Raw genomic sequence first — 17,036 nt, 5'->3', positions numbered from 1 at the left:
GATACATATATTAATATTATAAGTTGGCAGCCACATTCAGTTTATTAACAACAGCCGATTTCACACTAATCTAAAGCCAGTGATAAATCTTTCAATAAATCCAAGCTTATCTGTCCTCGGAAACTGAAGATGATAAGTGACAATCTCCCCCAAGTATATCAACCTTATTAGCAAAGGTAATTAAAAACCCTTGTCTCCCATGAAGTTAATAGTCTGGGAATTGCGCTCTGGGTAGTCCTCAGGATTTAATTTTTTGTTTTGTTGTCATGAATCCTTAACAACACTTTTTACAGATTCATACACGCGTGAAGGCCATTTCGTATTCAGAATATATGACGATTTAGCTTATGATTCGGAATCCCAGCAAGCAAAGTTTTGACCAATGACATTGACTCCTCAGACCTCAAATGACCCGGAAGTTTAAGGACCTCATTCTTGCGTACACTGATGAGGAGCTTGATTACACTATGTATTGAGTAACACCCTTAGTAAAATCCCTAAATTTAGAAAGCCTTCAGGACAGAAGACTCAAAAGTAAAGTAGCAATTATACATAAAACAGGAAAACCAGTGACTTGGCAGAATTTAAGTCATTGGTTAATATGCATGACTAAATGCATGACGCGTAGGACGTAATCATCTTCTTTTTTTTTTTTTGAAGTAACGTCTGTATTATATAAGATATGTATTGTCCGTCTTTTGCCTTGTTTTCTTGGGGCTCAGTTTTAAAAGTTCAGTCACTCAACTTACCGGAGGGGGCCTAACGTCGTTTTCCGGAACCCCGGCCGCTACGGCACTGCAGCCATGCAGAAGAGAGAAAGAAGGAGTCTGACAGCCATGTACAGAGAGAGAGAGAGAGAGAGAGAGAGTTGCTACAAGTAGTTTTAGAAATTGAAATGATATTTGAAGATATCAAATCGACATTTAAAAAGGACATATTTATCCTCTCTTTCTGATAACACTCTGTGTTCACGTGACTCATAGTTCCCCATCACGTGACATAAACTCATGAACGGTGTGTTACGCTCTAATTTACACCACCTGGCCATGTGAATAGCGTGACATCACAACAGACGTGTGTCACCCTTCAGCAAGTGAAGTTTCACAAGGCTCAAAGATTCCCACTATTGATGCATCGAGTCTGGAGTCAAGGGGAATGAATTCAGTTTGTGAAAGGCGCCAGTGTTTTCGCGTGCCAAGTCGTTTGGTCAAACGCAGGCTTGGATTGCTTCCCCCTTGTCAGTCCGCACAGAAATGTAAACACAAAAAAACAACCAGAGTTATTGTTCCTGTTTAAACTCTTCTGAGTCGGAAAAATTTAAAAAGTGAAACAACATGAAATTGTTGGAAATAGGAAATAAGGTCGAAGAATATGAAGTAGCCCTCTTTCTAACAACCAGTGCCGGCTTAAACGTTAAAGGTGTTTAGCCAATCACAAAGGATATCATTGCGTTAAAATAGCTTCATTACAACGAGATACACTTTCTTAGACAGAAAATGAGCAAAACATTTAAGCCTATACAACCATTAACGGTCACAGTGTAACGAATTGTATAATAAAACAATAAAGAATTTATTTAAAGTTTCAACTTCTTACGAGAGTGGATGTGGGAGAAAAAACGTGGACAATAATCGAAGGGGTAGCAACTCTACATATTTAGCCATATCTGTGAATAATGAAGGATAATCAATTTTCGTAGGGAAAAGAAGGAAAATGATATTGTTTCTGTAGCTGGAGAGACTATTGAAATTGTGCAAACCTTTAAATACCTTGCTACTGTCCTAGACAATAAATTAAATTTTACTGCAAATACTGATTATATCAGCAAAAAAGGGCAGCAAATATTACGATTAGAAAAAAAAATCTCATTTAATGTTAGTGAAAATGCCTTGGCTATATTTTATCACGCTCACATCTACAATATTTAAAGTTTTAATATCACTGCCTGCTATGTCAATCTGAACATTGAAAATAAAAATAAACTTCATAGAATCCTAAATGCTGCTGGTAAAGTCATTGGCAAAAAACAAACAAACCCAAATCGGACAAAAGAGATACAAGACACCGATTTTGGTTTTTGTCAGTATTTGAAATTGTCTTAGCTAATAAATAATTTTGCAAAGTTTCAACTTGATCCCAGAAAAAAAAAGATTGTGGTACAAATAACGTTAACAAAATTTGTACCAGACAGACAAACAAACAGAGTGAGTTGATACAAGCTTTGTAAAAATACAAAATGATACTACAAGTCTTGATGACCCTTTGAACCTAGACTTTAATCCCCGGTAATGACCCAAATTGACCCAAGTACATAGTCGTTGAGACGATGACCTTACAGTGTAATTGACCTCCTGTACAAGTCACTTGAACCTAATAGCACCACTATAGAGCAGTACTTGACGGGACGAGAGAACGCCCCCCCCCCTCCGACCCCACTCCCATGCTACACAGTCGCCTGTGTGTTTCTTCACAATGTGTTCCTTTTTTTTTATGGTGATAGCCATCTGATTGGTCCAGTGGACGCCTCGTGCCAACCCAGGGAAACAATATGTTGGTGACTTAAGAACATGTGTGTACATGTAAAGAGAATGTGCGTACATGTAAAGAGAATGTGCGTACATGTAAAGAGAATGTGTGTGCATGTAAAGAGAATGTGTGTACGTGTAAAGAGAATGTGTGTACGTGTAAAGAGAATGTGTGTACATGTAAAGAGTATGTGTGCACACGTAAAGAGCATGTGTGCACATGTAAAGAGCATGTGTGTACGTGTAAAGAGAATGTGTGCACATGTAAAGAGAATGTGTGGGATTGTTATATTCTGTGACATGTTTAGCATACTGACTACAAGCAAAATATTATTAAAAAAACCTTTAAAAAAACAAAATCTTACATAAGAGGAAGAACCGCAAAACCAATGCCATATCTCTCAATACTGAAAGTTTCAGCTCCTTTCTTTTCTACATAAAAAATTAATTAATTACCACTAATTGATAAACTAGTTGTTTAATTTTTTATTGATTCATGTTTTAATATCGACCATGAATGATTGTGCAAAGTTTTCACTTGATCGAGAAATTGAATTGGGAGCAAAAAAAAAGTGTTCAAGATTTGTACAAGACAGACAGACAGACAGACGGACGGAGTGAGTTAATATAAGGTTCCTAGGTATCACATATGAAGATCACATCACAAACGAAGAGATTAGAAACAGGGTCACAACGGCCTTTGGGACCCCCGGAATGACCTGTTACTGTCGAAAAATGCAAACTTAGACTTTATGGCCATATCACAAGGCTCGCAAAGACCTTCCTTCAGGGAACAGTACCAGGAAAAGAAGAAGAGGCAGACAAGAGAAAGCGATGGGAAGACAACATAAAAAATGGACGGGTCTGTCATTGAGAGAGATTCTATCTCAAAAAGACAGAGAAGAATGGAGAAAGACGGTCGACAGGTCACGTGTGGTGCTCCAAAGGTTCATCAAACTAAGACAAAGGTTTGTTGAATCTCGTGTCACATGTCGTCGTATGTGTCTTGGAGCGTAGTTCTGCTCTTATCTTATAAATTACAGACGTTCCTTCTTAACAGAAAATGATGACGTCCTACGCGTATCTACGTGTCAATCTAATTGTGCTTATTAGTTAGAGACTTAAACTCTACTAAATCATTGGATTTCCTGAGTGATTCGGTTAACCCATTCTATGCTCTAATGGCACTAGGAAAGAAACAGCATTTGTTTGAATTTGTCCTAGCATATGGAACAAGGAAAGAGCCTTTATCTCTGTGTCTTCCTGGGTATTATATTATCTTTAATATATCTTATCTTATATAATACAGACGTTACTTCAAAAAAGAAGATGATTACGTCCTACGCATCATGCATTTAGTCATGCATATTAACCAATGACTTAAATTCTGCCAAGTCACTGGTTTTCCTGGCTAGCCTGGCTATGTTGTGTGTTTCTATTTGTTCAGACAAATTTTACTTTAATCTACTTCCAAGAAGAACATTATGATACAACTATCTCAAAATTTACCTGGATTCTTCTCCTAATATTGTTACACATTTTTCCCCAATTCTTTTAGTTTTTTCTCTTATAAGTTGTTTTTTATGTTGTTGTTTTTTTAAGCTTTGTAATTACAATACCAACAATAATATTATAAATAGTTCAATCAAATTTTGTGTCGTTATATTCATCACACACGAAGATTCCAGATTTTTAACAGAACCGACAAGCAGCAGACGATGTAGTTTCAGAGAAGCAGACGACCGGCCGAAAATGGAAACCCTATAAATAACGATGTGTTCATACGTCAGTCGTGGGGGGGGGGGGGTAATCGGAGGGAGATTACTAGCCAGTGGCAGGCACTAATGGCTGGACAGTGTCCTCGAATGACTTCCTACGCCACTATGAACGATTCAAGGGAATGCTGGGAAGGGGGGGGGGCTCACAAATAGCCATAAGCATTGCACAATAATTGAAGACTTGTCCTATGGGGGCTGGTAAGGCCACGGTCTCAGCTTGAAACCGGAGGATTTGCAGATCGAACCTAGTGCTCGGTGGCCGTGAATAACACGCGATCATTACATCAGTGTTCTGTGACAGGTGTATCACATAACTGGAGAACCTCTGTCTCCCCTTTCTAATGGAAGGTTCTTTTTTATTGTGGATAGATAGTTTCAGCTTGAAAACGAATTATTAAGTGTTAATTAGGTTTTGTTGTGGTCACGGAAGGACTGCATATTTTTTTTTTTCATTACGAGACTAAATTCATTGTCTGAGGGCACCTTTCTTATTCCATATGCTAGGAATGATTCTTACAAGTGCTTCCCTAGTTCCAGTAGAGCATAGAATGCATAGAATCTGTTGTGAATGTATATTTTGTTTTCAATACTTTTGTTTGGTGTGATGCATAAATTGTAAGACAAATTTCCTTATAAAGATTATTATGTTAGAAACGAACGAGTAGTATTATTATTAGAACGCGTTGCCCGAATTAGCCAGAGAAACCAGTTGAGCCTAAGTCTCTAATTAGCATCACGAATAGATTAGATACATATATTTTAGATACGCATATGATGTAATTGACTTCTCCTTTGAAGGAAGATTTAATTTGTCTTTGTGAACGAAAAACGAGGCTGGCTTTTGACCTAACCTAATTACCATAAAAAAACACACTACTTTAACTTCCGCTATAATTCGCTATGTCTTTTGGGGCCTAGATATAGTCAAAGATTTTGTAATCTCAACATGGTTAGTTCATATTGTTGTAGAACTAGTCTAAGCCAGTCTAAGGTATGATCTCACATTGGTCAGTTTAGATTGGTACGGACAATTCAGGACACTTCAGGACAGAAGACTAAAAAGTAAAATAGCTATACTACATAAAACACTAAACCATTACTTACAAATAGACAAACAAAACACGATGAAATACTCTGAAAAACACAAAGATAGAGGATGATAGAGGCACATTTCTTATTCCATACGCTAGAACAAATTCAAGTGCTCCTTCTTCCCTAGTGCCATTCGAGAATGAAATGGGTGGCCTGAATCAGCCTGGAAAGCCAACCACTTAGCAGAGTTTAAGTCATTGATTAACATGCGTGGCTAGATTGACACATGAAATGCGTAGGACGTAATTATCTTATTTGTTTTTGGAAGTAACGTCTGCAATATATAAGAAGAAGACATACTAAACCTAGTGCAATATACCAGGACCGCACAAATCAGATTGTGTGTTATGATTATCTCACAATGGTCACTTCAGATGGTCCTAAAAATAACTGAAGATATCTCACTACCCAAGTTAGAATGACCTTAGCTATAGTCCAAGAAATTAAAATCTCATCTGGAAACGCACAAGACACGAACGAGGGGGGAAAAAAAAAAGAAGTCCAATAAACAAATTCATGATTTAAAGATTCATCAATTTGTCTTTGCTCCAGTACCAGTGGCCCCCGAGAGGGCGCGGAAGGGTGGGTTGGAAGGAGAGGCAATCAATAACTCTGACAGCTCCCACTGACATAGCGCCATACAATGGCCCTTCACTGGAGGATGGACACCAGGGTCTTGGACCTCGGCAATAATTGTTTTCACTTTTCTTGAAACATCGTCTGCTTCCATTTAAAATGGGGCGCGGTTATCAAGGGAGAAAACTCGGACGAGTTTTAATACAGGATTTAGTCAGTGACAGTCTTAAACTAACGTCAATGATAAATAAAAAAAAAAATATTCTAAAAACTCGAATCTCAGAAACGAAACTATAAAAGATTACTTGGTACGTACTTATAGCTAAATTATGTTCTTTAAAGTCTACAGAGAGTGTATCAAGGTCTGAAAAGGGAAATTTACCTTTTTGTGATCACATCTCATTTAGCAGACAAAGGGAGTCACGAAGACATTTGATTGCTTTTAGAGTTTTAAACTGTCTAGTGATTTGTTTCGCCTGTTTTAAAAAGTTGCTATTTTAAACGGTTCTACGGATTGAACAAACAGTTCGTTCCCATTTTAAACCAAGTGGTCTATAGGCGGCGCCTTCGGAGGTCACGCTATAGGTCAGATGATGTTAAGGTCATCTGTTACTTTGGCCAACGGTTAACGCGCAGGGTGTCATGTGGCTGGAACAACGACCTAAGTCCAAACGACCTGAGTCAGGTACGATTAGAGTTGGGTGGGCTCGGGAGCGCCCTAAAAATCCCGAAGTTCAAAATCCCAAGATTCGAACCCAGGACCTCAGGTTCGGAGGCCAAGCGCTTAACCACTCAGCCACCGCGCCCTAACTCATATTCACCAATAAGAAGACCAAATTACGGCCTTGACCGAGAAAAGGGCCTCTTCACAAATCCGCCCATGTCAAATGAACGACAGCTCCCTAGTCATTCATTAATTTAGTTTATCTACAACTCAAATCTCTCTAGATGTCGCCATGTTTTAGAAGAGAACTTTCGCTATTTAAACCGAAAGTTGATTGATTTCCGTAATGTATTGATCAGATCTCTCTCTGTTGTTTTTCTGTATAACCTTGAACTTTTTTGTAAAAAAAAATTTTGTCATGTTTTTTTTTTAAATCACAAATAAGAAAATAAACATACATAGTGAATCTTAACCTGCCTTTAGTCTAGTCTATAAAAATATTTACACTTTTTTAAAAATCTATTTAAAATCAGTGTTGGCTTTATAGTCTTTTTAGGGACACCCTCAAAGCTTCTCTGAATGCTTTCAACATAAACCCAGCCATCTGGGGAGACAGAAGCACATGACAGAGCATCATGGCGGCGTGCTGTGAAAACTGGTGCACAAATTGCTGAGGACAAGAGAATAACGCTGGCAGAAGAAAAACGCCAGAGAAGAAAAGCAAGGCAAACGACACTAGCTCCAGCTGGAATAACCTGCCCAGTGTGCAGCCGAACATTCCGGGCTCACAAAGGTCTCACCAGCCACATGAGGAGGCATAAAACCCCAGTGCAAAGCCCTCAGCCCCCTAAATGACAAAAGTGGTCATCATCGAACCATGAAGGAAGAACTATAAGATTGTAAGAGATTTATGAAATTTGTTTTTTTCCAAGATGGCGGTCGTTTAAATGGAAACCGCTTAAGTTTTTTTTTTTTACCGGTAAATTGATTTTTCTGTGTAATGTCTTAAACTCATTATAGCTACAAAAAAAAGTTTTTTTTTACTTTTTAATAAAAAATAAACAAAAAATTTAATGTGCAGCCCCCTTTAATTAAATTAAGTCTTGTATAATTACACGGTACTCTACTAAACACAAAAAAACATCTATAGAGTCTAATTGAACTACTTTGTAAAATTTAGTTCCTGGTGAGTAGCTGTGGAAATATTCAGTAAAATAAATAAATGAGGCTCGCCTTACCTATCTCCGGCACTAAAACTCTTCGCCCACACCTTTTCCATTTGTTCAAAGGATGGCTTTGGTGGTGAATTGAGTACAACATTGAGATTCCATGCACAGCATCTACGTTTTCAATTCGGACCAACGCCTGGTGATTGTCGCGTGCATATTTTGAGAGCCGCCGCGCTACAAAGTAATTGAATCTCGAGCTGGTCTGTTTACGCTCGAAGCACTCAGGTTAACTAATGCCTCAGGAAGGGAGATAAATCTTGTTACTGAAATTTTATTCCAATGTCCAGCCACTCTTGATGTCCCCTGTTTTAACATTCGCTCCACGCAGACGCCTCCCCTCTCCCCACACCCCCCACCATCTCCATTAGCGCCATGAAACTACGTGACATACAAAACGTCATCTCAGAGGCGGCACTCTTGTGAACCCCCCTTCCATTTTTTAAGACGCACGTGGAAGACAACAGCAGACGTTAAACTAAATTATGCAAATTTAAACGCATCATCACACACGAGAAATCGCTTCCTTTTCAGACTTATCTACAGGATGCTTGATATGGGCTTTAAAGAGCGGAGTGTACTATTTAGTGGGACTCGGAGGAAATAATGAAAAGATGTGTACGGTAGATGACCATAACATAGAGGCCGCAACGTAAAAACACGCTGTGATGGCCTGTTAATATTAGGTCGTTGTACTGTTTATCCAAACATCAAGTACAACTAAACTGAGGCATGAGTATTACATTCTTAATTTCTTAAAATAAATTTGACGTCTTTAGAAAAAAAACAACAACAGCATATAAATTTAACTGATAAATATACCCAGCTATAAAATTCAATGTTTATGTAGGTCTATGTATAAAACAATTTTGAACAAAATATAACATTGAAATTACACGTCTTGTCGACTCACGTCTGTCGCTTGTCCTGGCCTCCTACTTTCACTTTGACATCAGTAGTTATCAACTTCAGGTGTGTAGTTTGATGTTGACTACATACCACTCCGGTCTAGTTCATTGATTTCAACGTCTGTGTTGTAATCACTCATTGAATCTATGTGTCGTGTTGGTGTCTTATCTTATCTTATAAGTTACAGACGTCACTTCTCCATTCTATGAAATGTTCTTCTTTTTAATGGAACAAAAAAAAAGTTTCTATGTAATTAAAACAGGGTTGTTGTCTTAATTATTATCAGTGTCGTAACGAAGGAAGGGCGGGTGATAAGCCGCTCCAGCGTCGGAGAGCAAGGGGGGGGGGCAAAACGGTATCAAAACACTATATAAAATATTATATTTTCTGTCGCTACTTTCGCTAACTTCATTTACATTCTATGTAAGTTTTATAATGCATGCTGGCGACTGTTTTTTATGCTAATATGACATACGTACACTGTTAGGACTTGGGGAGGGGGGCGCCGACAGGTCTTGCTGCCCCAGGAGCCTCGGTATACCACTGCTCACCCCCCTCCTGCTACTGCTGATGACCAGCCCTGACAATGACCAGTCTTGACGTGGAAGTGGAGGGAAGGTCTATTCTCACGAAGCGTGTGTTTATGAGCAGCCAGTTTATGAATCATCATCCTGGATATCACGTGACTGGACACTTGACTAGGTCATTTGGTGACCAGATGAGTGACCGTTGTTAAGACAGGGACTGCGCAGGGGGACTGACAATGTAAGCAGTTTTCTCCCTTCGTAATCCCTACTTATAGATTAGAATTAGTTTATAATTAGTTTAGGAATGGAGAAAGACGGTCGACAAATCTTGCATGGTGCCCCAACGGTCCAACAGGCTAAGGGATAGGTGAAGGTAAAGGTAAAATATTTTGACTAAACTGAAAACATTTGTTTACCATTTTGTCCTATCAGAACAACGTCAAATGAGCCCATTTGTTGCCGCATTCAAACACAGTTATCTAATATATAAAGCAGAAAGTAAGGCGTATGTATGTATATATATGTGTGTGTATGTATGTATGTATGTATGTATGTATGTATGTATGTATGTATGTATGTATGTATGTATGTATGTATGTATGTATGTCCCGAATAAAAACAAAACCGTTTGACCAATCGTGATAAAACTTGGCATAAAAGTTCCCTAGGTCATGGCGGAGACCGTAGTGTATGTGTAATGTCTCTTACATAACCGGATGGACCTAAAAGTAGAAAAAAAAACACCTAATTATATCTATTAAAGAGCGAAACTTTTTAACGAATCGGGTAAACCCGTTTTCACATAAATTTATTTATTTTGGATATGAATATGTCGGCCATTTTCACACTCTACTTTTACTTTCGAGGCAAAAATAAATAAAGTGTAATAGAAACATTCTCCATGTTTGACATAGCTCTAAATTCAATCCAGTAGATCAGTAATACCCAAACTAAGGCCCGCAAATCCGCTCGTAAACTTATTAACGACGATTGATATCTATTGTCGGGTTGCCTTGGCTTGTCTGCCCAGGCACTCCTAACAGTCTATTCACTTTTACATTACAACGAAAGTGCTGGCTTTAAGATAAAGGCCCATCTTGGTCACAATGCAAGCGACATAATCCGGGCTCACACGGCCCACAACCAAATGCGGCCCATCCACAACGACCAAGCATGGTCCATACAAAGACAACACTCTACGCTCCATGGGCGTAGCCGGGGGCGGGGGGTTGGGGGTTCAAATCCTGGCTACGCCCATGCTACGCTCAGATCCAGCTTGACTCACAGAATCCCAAAACAAATATGAATTCCTCAAACTGACTATAATGACGAACCGATTCGGAGCCACGAAATAAAGATGAAGATAGCATAAACCTTAACTGACCCAATTCTGGGGAACAAAAAAAAAGGCTACAGAAGGCCTCAACACTGACGTGCAACGTCACAGCCTGTGGGCAGTTCAGAACAATACCGCGTACAGACCTGTGACATGGCAACGAGCTATTGGTCTAAACTGGCAACATGTTGTAACGTTGCAGTTCAGTGCTCAGGCCGTCAAGAACGCTACAACCGAGACAGCCATCCAAGCCAACACACAAAAAGCGATGACGTATGCAGAGAGTGTCCTTGGAAACAGCGCATAAACAAATGTGGTGCATAAAATAGACACAATGATCGAAGAGACAACCCAATAAGCGCATGACGTCTTTCTCGCAACACAATACCTACAAGACAGGAGTATCTAAGTAGCATAGCAGCATTAAGGTCAAATAGAATAGTTATGCTCGGACGGAACTCTTATGTCAAGATGGAAATACTTATGTCGATTTGGGACATCCTAAGTCTCGATCTATGACAAGATGGAATACCGATGTCAGGGTGAAGACCCTATGTTAAAATTAGATACCTTGTCACGATATTGTATGCCACAATAAGTCACAGGATGGATGCCTGATGGTGTGGGACGCCTGATAGTGTGGGATGCCTGATGGTGTGGGACGCCTGGTCTTGTGGGATGCCTGATAGTGTGGGACGCCTGATAGTGTGAGATGCCTGATAGTGTGAGATGCCTGATAGTGTGGGACGCCTGATAGTGTGAGATGCCTGATAGTGTGAGATGCCTGATAGTGTGGGACGCCTGATAGTGTGGGACGCCTGATAGTGTAAGATGCCTGATAGTGTGAGATGCCTGATAGTGTGAGATGCCTGATAGTGTGGGATGCCTGGTAGTGGGGGATGCCTGATAGTGTGAGATGCCTGATAGTGTGGGATGCCTGATAGTGTGAGATGCCTGATAGTGTGAGATGCCTGATAGTGTGGGATGCCTGAAAACCCGTGGTATAGCCCTTCCGCAAATGATGGGTCAGTGAAAGTGTATGGACCACTGCAGCTCTTATAGCATACTTTGTTCTTATATGACGTCCAATCGGCTTCAATTAGCAGAGTGAGAAAGGAATCTAAAAATTAGTAGTGCGCGAGTGTTTTCCTATTTATTTGCAGAACAGTTACACTACAGTATATAATGTAGCTATGTATTGTTCTGATTTTTAGCCCACCGCTTAGAGGCGGACATACGGTTTTGTTATTGTTACAGGGTTAGACACAGATGAGACCGTTAGCGTGATGAGTTTACGGTGACATGACGCTCGCCCAGGGCCCCGCGCACTGCTAAGGCCGTCCCTGCCAGACTGAGACTGTCATATTTGATTTGGGTAACAATTTCTAAATGACTGGCAATGCCCCCCTCCTTTTTTGTTCCCCCCCCTCCCCCCAAATCTCTTTTAAACATTTATTTTGAATCGAAATACTCTAAGAATGTCATCATGACCTCACGAGTCCACGCATTACAGCCAGAGTCTTAGTTCTGTGGGAACAACCTGGTAGCACGCGCAGTAAAACACGGAACGTCCATTGGCTAATCCCAACATGTGGTCAGACTCTCTCAAGTACTTTCGACACAAGGGATTATCTTTCCTAAGTAGGTGGTTTCCCCCTTAGCAAAGCCCCTGAAAAAAATAACTGTCAATATCGTCTTCTACTTGGGTTGTCCGGCAGGGGAGAGAATTAAAACAATGACCAGAGTCTATAGATCTAGTCCAAGACAGACTTGACACGTCTCATCATGACTTGTGTACAAAATAATTTAATAATTTACTTCAATTGTATTTTTAGAGCTCTATGCAATTCAGGATAAACATATTTTTTAAACAGGCTTTTAACAAAATGAGTTTTTATGTTTTATGTATTTAGTGTTTACCAGAAAAGAAATACAGAGGCGACGAAAGGCCTGAGACCTGACTATCAATAAATATTGTTATACACCATCCCAATAATATATTCGTAATTGTGTAATACTAATCTACTTATTAGGTGTAATGAAAAGAAAAACATTACTAGTCTATACACCTTCCCCCAATTCATTGTAGAATTCTGTTTGATGTATGTTAGATGTCCACCTAATTACACGATATGAGGTCGGAAGAACCAAATATAGGCATTTCCCCAAACCTAATTCAGTACAAACCATTGTAAAAAAATAACCCCATTTCGTGCTTACGTGAGGTCAGACATTTGGGCTCTTTATCAAACTGAACTCAACTAGCATACGCTCCTATATTTGCGACGCTGAATTCATAATTTTTCAGCGGCGGGTATATACCAATGAAATAAAAAAAAAGGAAATGATCATTGACTATATACAATTTCTCGAGAATGTTTCGACTGCTCGACTGTGTTGAAGAGGAAGACCAGCCCTCATAGAAGGCCTGAACACTGACCTGCCACGTCACCACATGTGGTCACAGGTCTGTACGACGTGGCAACGAGCTGTTGGTCTCCACTCCCCACAGGTTGTGACGTCCCTTTTTCTCTAACGGAGACACTTCGCACATTCTGAGAATTTATCGGAACCCTTCGCACATTCTGAGAATTTATCGGAGCACTTCGCACATTCTGAGAATTTATCGGAACCCTTCGCACATTCTGAGAATTTATCGGAACACTTCGCACATTCTGAGAATTTATCGGTATACTCCGCACATTATGAGAATTTATTGGAAAACTTTGCACGTTCTGAGAATTTATCGGAACCCTTCGCACATTCTGAGAATTTATCGAAACACTTCGCACATTTTGAGAATTTATCGGAACCCTTCGCACATTCTGAGAATTTATCGAAACCCTTCGCACACTCTGAGAATTTATCGAAACACTTCGCACATTTTGAGAATTTATCGGAACACTCCGCACATTATGAGAATTTATCGAAACACTCCGCACATTATGAGAATTTATCGGAACACTGTGCTTATTTTTTAGAGAGGTCGTTTTAATTGGTGGCCTACTAGTTAATTATTCAAATAGTTCGTTAAACACCTGCCTGGCAGGACGCTAGGTTCCGCGAAACACAATTTAGGTAACACTGTATTAGAGGGGCCTCGCCAAGTGAACCTTGCCCACATCAAATGTGGGCCTTTCTCGCCACCGAAGAAATATTTTTTGTAGACACTATAGTAACGTTCACCTTTCAGGCGATCTATAGGGTATAGGATTTAAAGGTCATGTTTCTTTGGCGAACGGATGTGGTTAGGTTAACTAACGGTTAACGAGCAGGGTGTCACGTGGTCTGCACAACGCCCAACCTCCTTTATATATATATATATATAAACATATATATATATATATATATATATATATATATATATATATATGTATATCGGACAAAACTAGAAATGTTTCAAAGTTTCAAACAAATAAATGTAAATAAAGAATTACATGAAACACGCATGGTGGTCTGTCAGGTATAGGTGTTTCTGGTATAAAATCTGTTTAAGTTCTTATAAAATCTAAATCAAGATCTCATTACGATCTACAAAGTCATTTCTAGCCTTGAAATCATTAGGTCTAAAGTGTTGATTAAAGTACTGTCTACAGTAGTGTTAGCCGCATGTCTTTTATGGGGATAGTTTTTCAATTTCTATTATTAGCTCATGGTCTGTGTAGATGTGTGTGGGTGAGTGTTACAAGTTGGTCAAAAGCTGGGGGGGGGGGGGTCTGGAAATTCCCAAAACTGGCAGCGAAGTTGAGCTGGTAATACAAATGTCGTGGTTTCGATCGCCATGCTGGACAAACTTTTTGTAATGATGATCCAAACCAATGCCTTCGGATCCCATCTGATCCCATCTGATCCTATCTGATCCCATCTGATCCTATCTGATCCCATCTGATCCCATCTGATCCCATCTGATCCTATCTGATCCCATCTGATCATATCTGATCCTATCTGATCCCATCTGATCCCATCTGATCCTATCTGATCCCATCTGATCCCATCTGACCCCATCTGCTTAGATTCGTTTTCGATCCCATCCCACTTCCAATCTGATCCTGGTCGATTTTATATAAACATACAATAGGACTTGATTTAAAAAAAACAACTCATAATCTATTTCATGTTGATGTGTAACATTCCTAACCATACTGAGATTTTTGTTGTTGTCTTAATTTGTTCGTGGCTTTTTTTTTTCTTTTTTTTTTTTAAACTCGTGTTTGTGGTAGTATGCAGGTCTAGCCTGACCTTCATAAACAAACACATAAATCCGGTTAAACTAGGGGCTATAACCCTAGACATAACATGCTTAGCCCTCCCGTAAACCGGGGTTTAACCACACTATTCACCTTTCGGAGACAAAAACATCTGAAGTGGTATCATGGATAAGCCCCAGGAATAAGGCGCTGATGTATTAAGTGGAATAGTGTCTCAGAATACTCATTAGAAAGGCTAAATAACAAAGAAAGATTATATTTATATTAAATTATATACTGATTTATTGAACTGCTGGCCAGAATTGCACAGTCCATAGCAACCCTCAAAACGCTCAAAACAATCTGGAAAGACAAAGCCGAAGCCCTCGGCACTAAAATCAGACTGATGCGCTTCTTGGTCTTGGCCACATTCTATACGCTTGCGAATTTTGGACGCTGACTGCGAATCTCCAGTTGAGGATCCTAGCAATGGAAATTCAAGGATACCAGATAACACCTACAAAGACCGCATCACAACCGAGGAAATTAGAAACAGTGCCCCCCCCCTCCCCCCATGACCGACTGCTAATCAATGTTAAAAAAACCCGCAAACAATAACTTTGTGAACCGATAACGAGGTCCTCAGGGGCTCGCAAAGACTTCCATTCAGTTTCAGGGACCCCTCAACTCAAGAAAACATTAGGAAACTGGAACAGACACAAAATAGAGCAGCGAGATTCATAACAAGCGAATATTCACATTTGACTAGAGTAACACCTTTAGTAAAATCACTAAATTTAGAAAGCCTTCAGGACAGAAGACTCAAAAGTAAAGTAGAAATTATGCATAAAACACTGAACCATAATCTTCAAGTACAAAAACAAAATCTAATAAAAATACTCAGAAAGACACAAAGATAAAGGAACAATTCACATCCCATATGCTAGGACAAATTTGTACAAATACTCCTTCTTCCCTAGCGCTATTAGAGCATGGAATGGGTTGTCTGAATCAGCCAGGAAAACCAACGATTAACATGCATGACTAGATTGACCCATGAAATGCGTAGGGAGTAGTTACACTCTCTTTTGAAGTTTTGAAGTAACGTCTGTAATCTAAAAGATAAGTTTAAAAAAAATTTAATCGTAAACGATAGTAGCCCCAGATGACCCCAAATTCCAAATATCATATATAATTACTTACCTTCTTCACGGCGATTACCTAAAGTCCAGTTAATCTCAGAATCTTAAAGGGAATTAAAAGTGCACACTAGGTCCAGATGTGTAACTTTGTTGATTAAATAGTCCAACGAACTACTAAAAAGTTAATAGTTTTTTTCCCTAACTCTCAGTGCTGCTGTTTACTAGACATGCCGCAAACACTTGAACACCGTGTGTTAGACGTGTGTTATGACACCTCAAACAAAAACACTGTTTACGCGTGCTTCTGAAAGTGTAGAATGCTGGGATTGAAATAAAAAAAAACACATAACAAAACAACTAAAAAACACATATCCTCGGGTGCTTCCGGTTTCTCTTTATGTCATCCCTCTGCATTGGCGTGCACTCCAGTGTGAGTAGTGGGAGATTTTGGGAGTGATTGCCCCTGCTTATCTCCCACACACGACTACACCACAGCTGCTTTTTTTTTTATATTCTTCGGACATTGTTCGATCAATAGACACCGCCCCCTCTCCCTCTCTTCTCTGGCTGCCCAGCAAATCCTCCTCGCCCTCCCCGTGACATTTCCTTTCCACACGACTGCCATTCAGGAGTGACCTCCTCCTGAGCTCCCCCCCCCCAACACAATTTCGAAGATAGTGGTTCTCCAGGCGCCCCATGTGGCGCCCCACACGTTCACCCCTCGACTCCTCTTTTTCTTCATTTTTTTTTCCTGCTGTAGAACTTCTTACAAAGACAACGAAAGCAAAGACAATCACACACATGGACATTGAACTTGAGGGGAAAACATGCAAAATATATATCTAAAAAAAAGCTTATCTAAAGGGGGGAGAACTCCGACGTTAAAACTATATCTACCAATAATGTTATTTCCTTTATTCGATATCAAACAAAATAATTAATTACCAATAATTTATTGACTAGTTGAGTATTTTTGTTTATTGGTTCATGTTTTGTTAGGTACAATAAATAATTCTTTAATGTTTCAACTTGATCGGAGTGGGAAATAGCGTTTAAAATCATTTACGGGGACTA

General features: G+C 39.5%; 1 protein-coding gene across 5 annotated transcripts in view; it reads right to left on the bottom strand.

Annotated features, from left to right (window-relative positions):
- The window catches only part of LOC106052624 (uncharacterized), a 38,069-nt gene that overhangs the window by 12,723 nt on the left and 8,310 nt on the right, over positions 1–17,036 (bottom strand). The window contains exon 2 of one of the 5 annotated variants that reach the window (XM_056024733.1): positions 16,024–16,266. The exons of 1 other annotated variant lie outside the window; for it this stretch is intronic. The gene's annotated coding sequence lies outside the window, so the exon portion shown is untranslated. Of the gene's footprint in view, positions 1–7,873; positions 8,135–14,973; positions 15,093–16,023; positions 16,619–17,036 lie in introns of those variants that run through there. 3 more of the 5 variants (XM_056024732.1, XM_056024735.1, XM_056024734.1) reach the window with 3 other exon arrangements.

This window comes from Biomphalaria glabrata, chromosome 3 (genome assembly GCF_947242115.1).
Source record: "Biomphalaria glabrata chromosome 3, xgBioGlab47.1, whole genome shotgun sequence".
NCBI classification, from domain to species: domain Eukaryota; kingdom Metazoa; phylum Mollusca; class Gastropoda; family Planorbidae; genus Biomphalaria; species Biomphalaria glabrata.
This window is presented reverse-complemented; position numbering and strand designations above follow the sequence as displayed.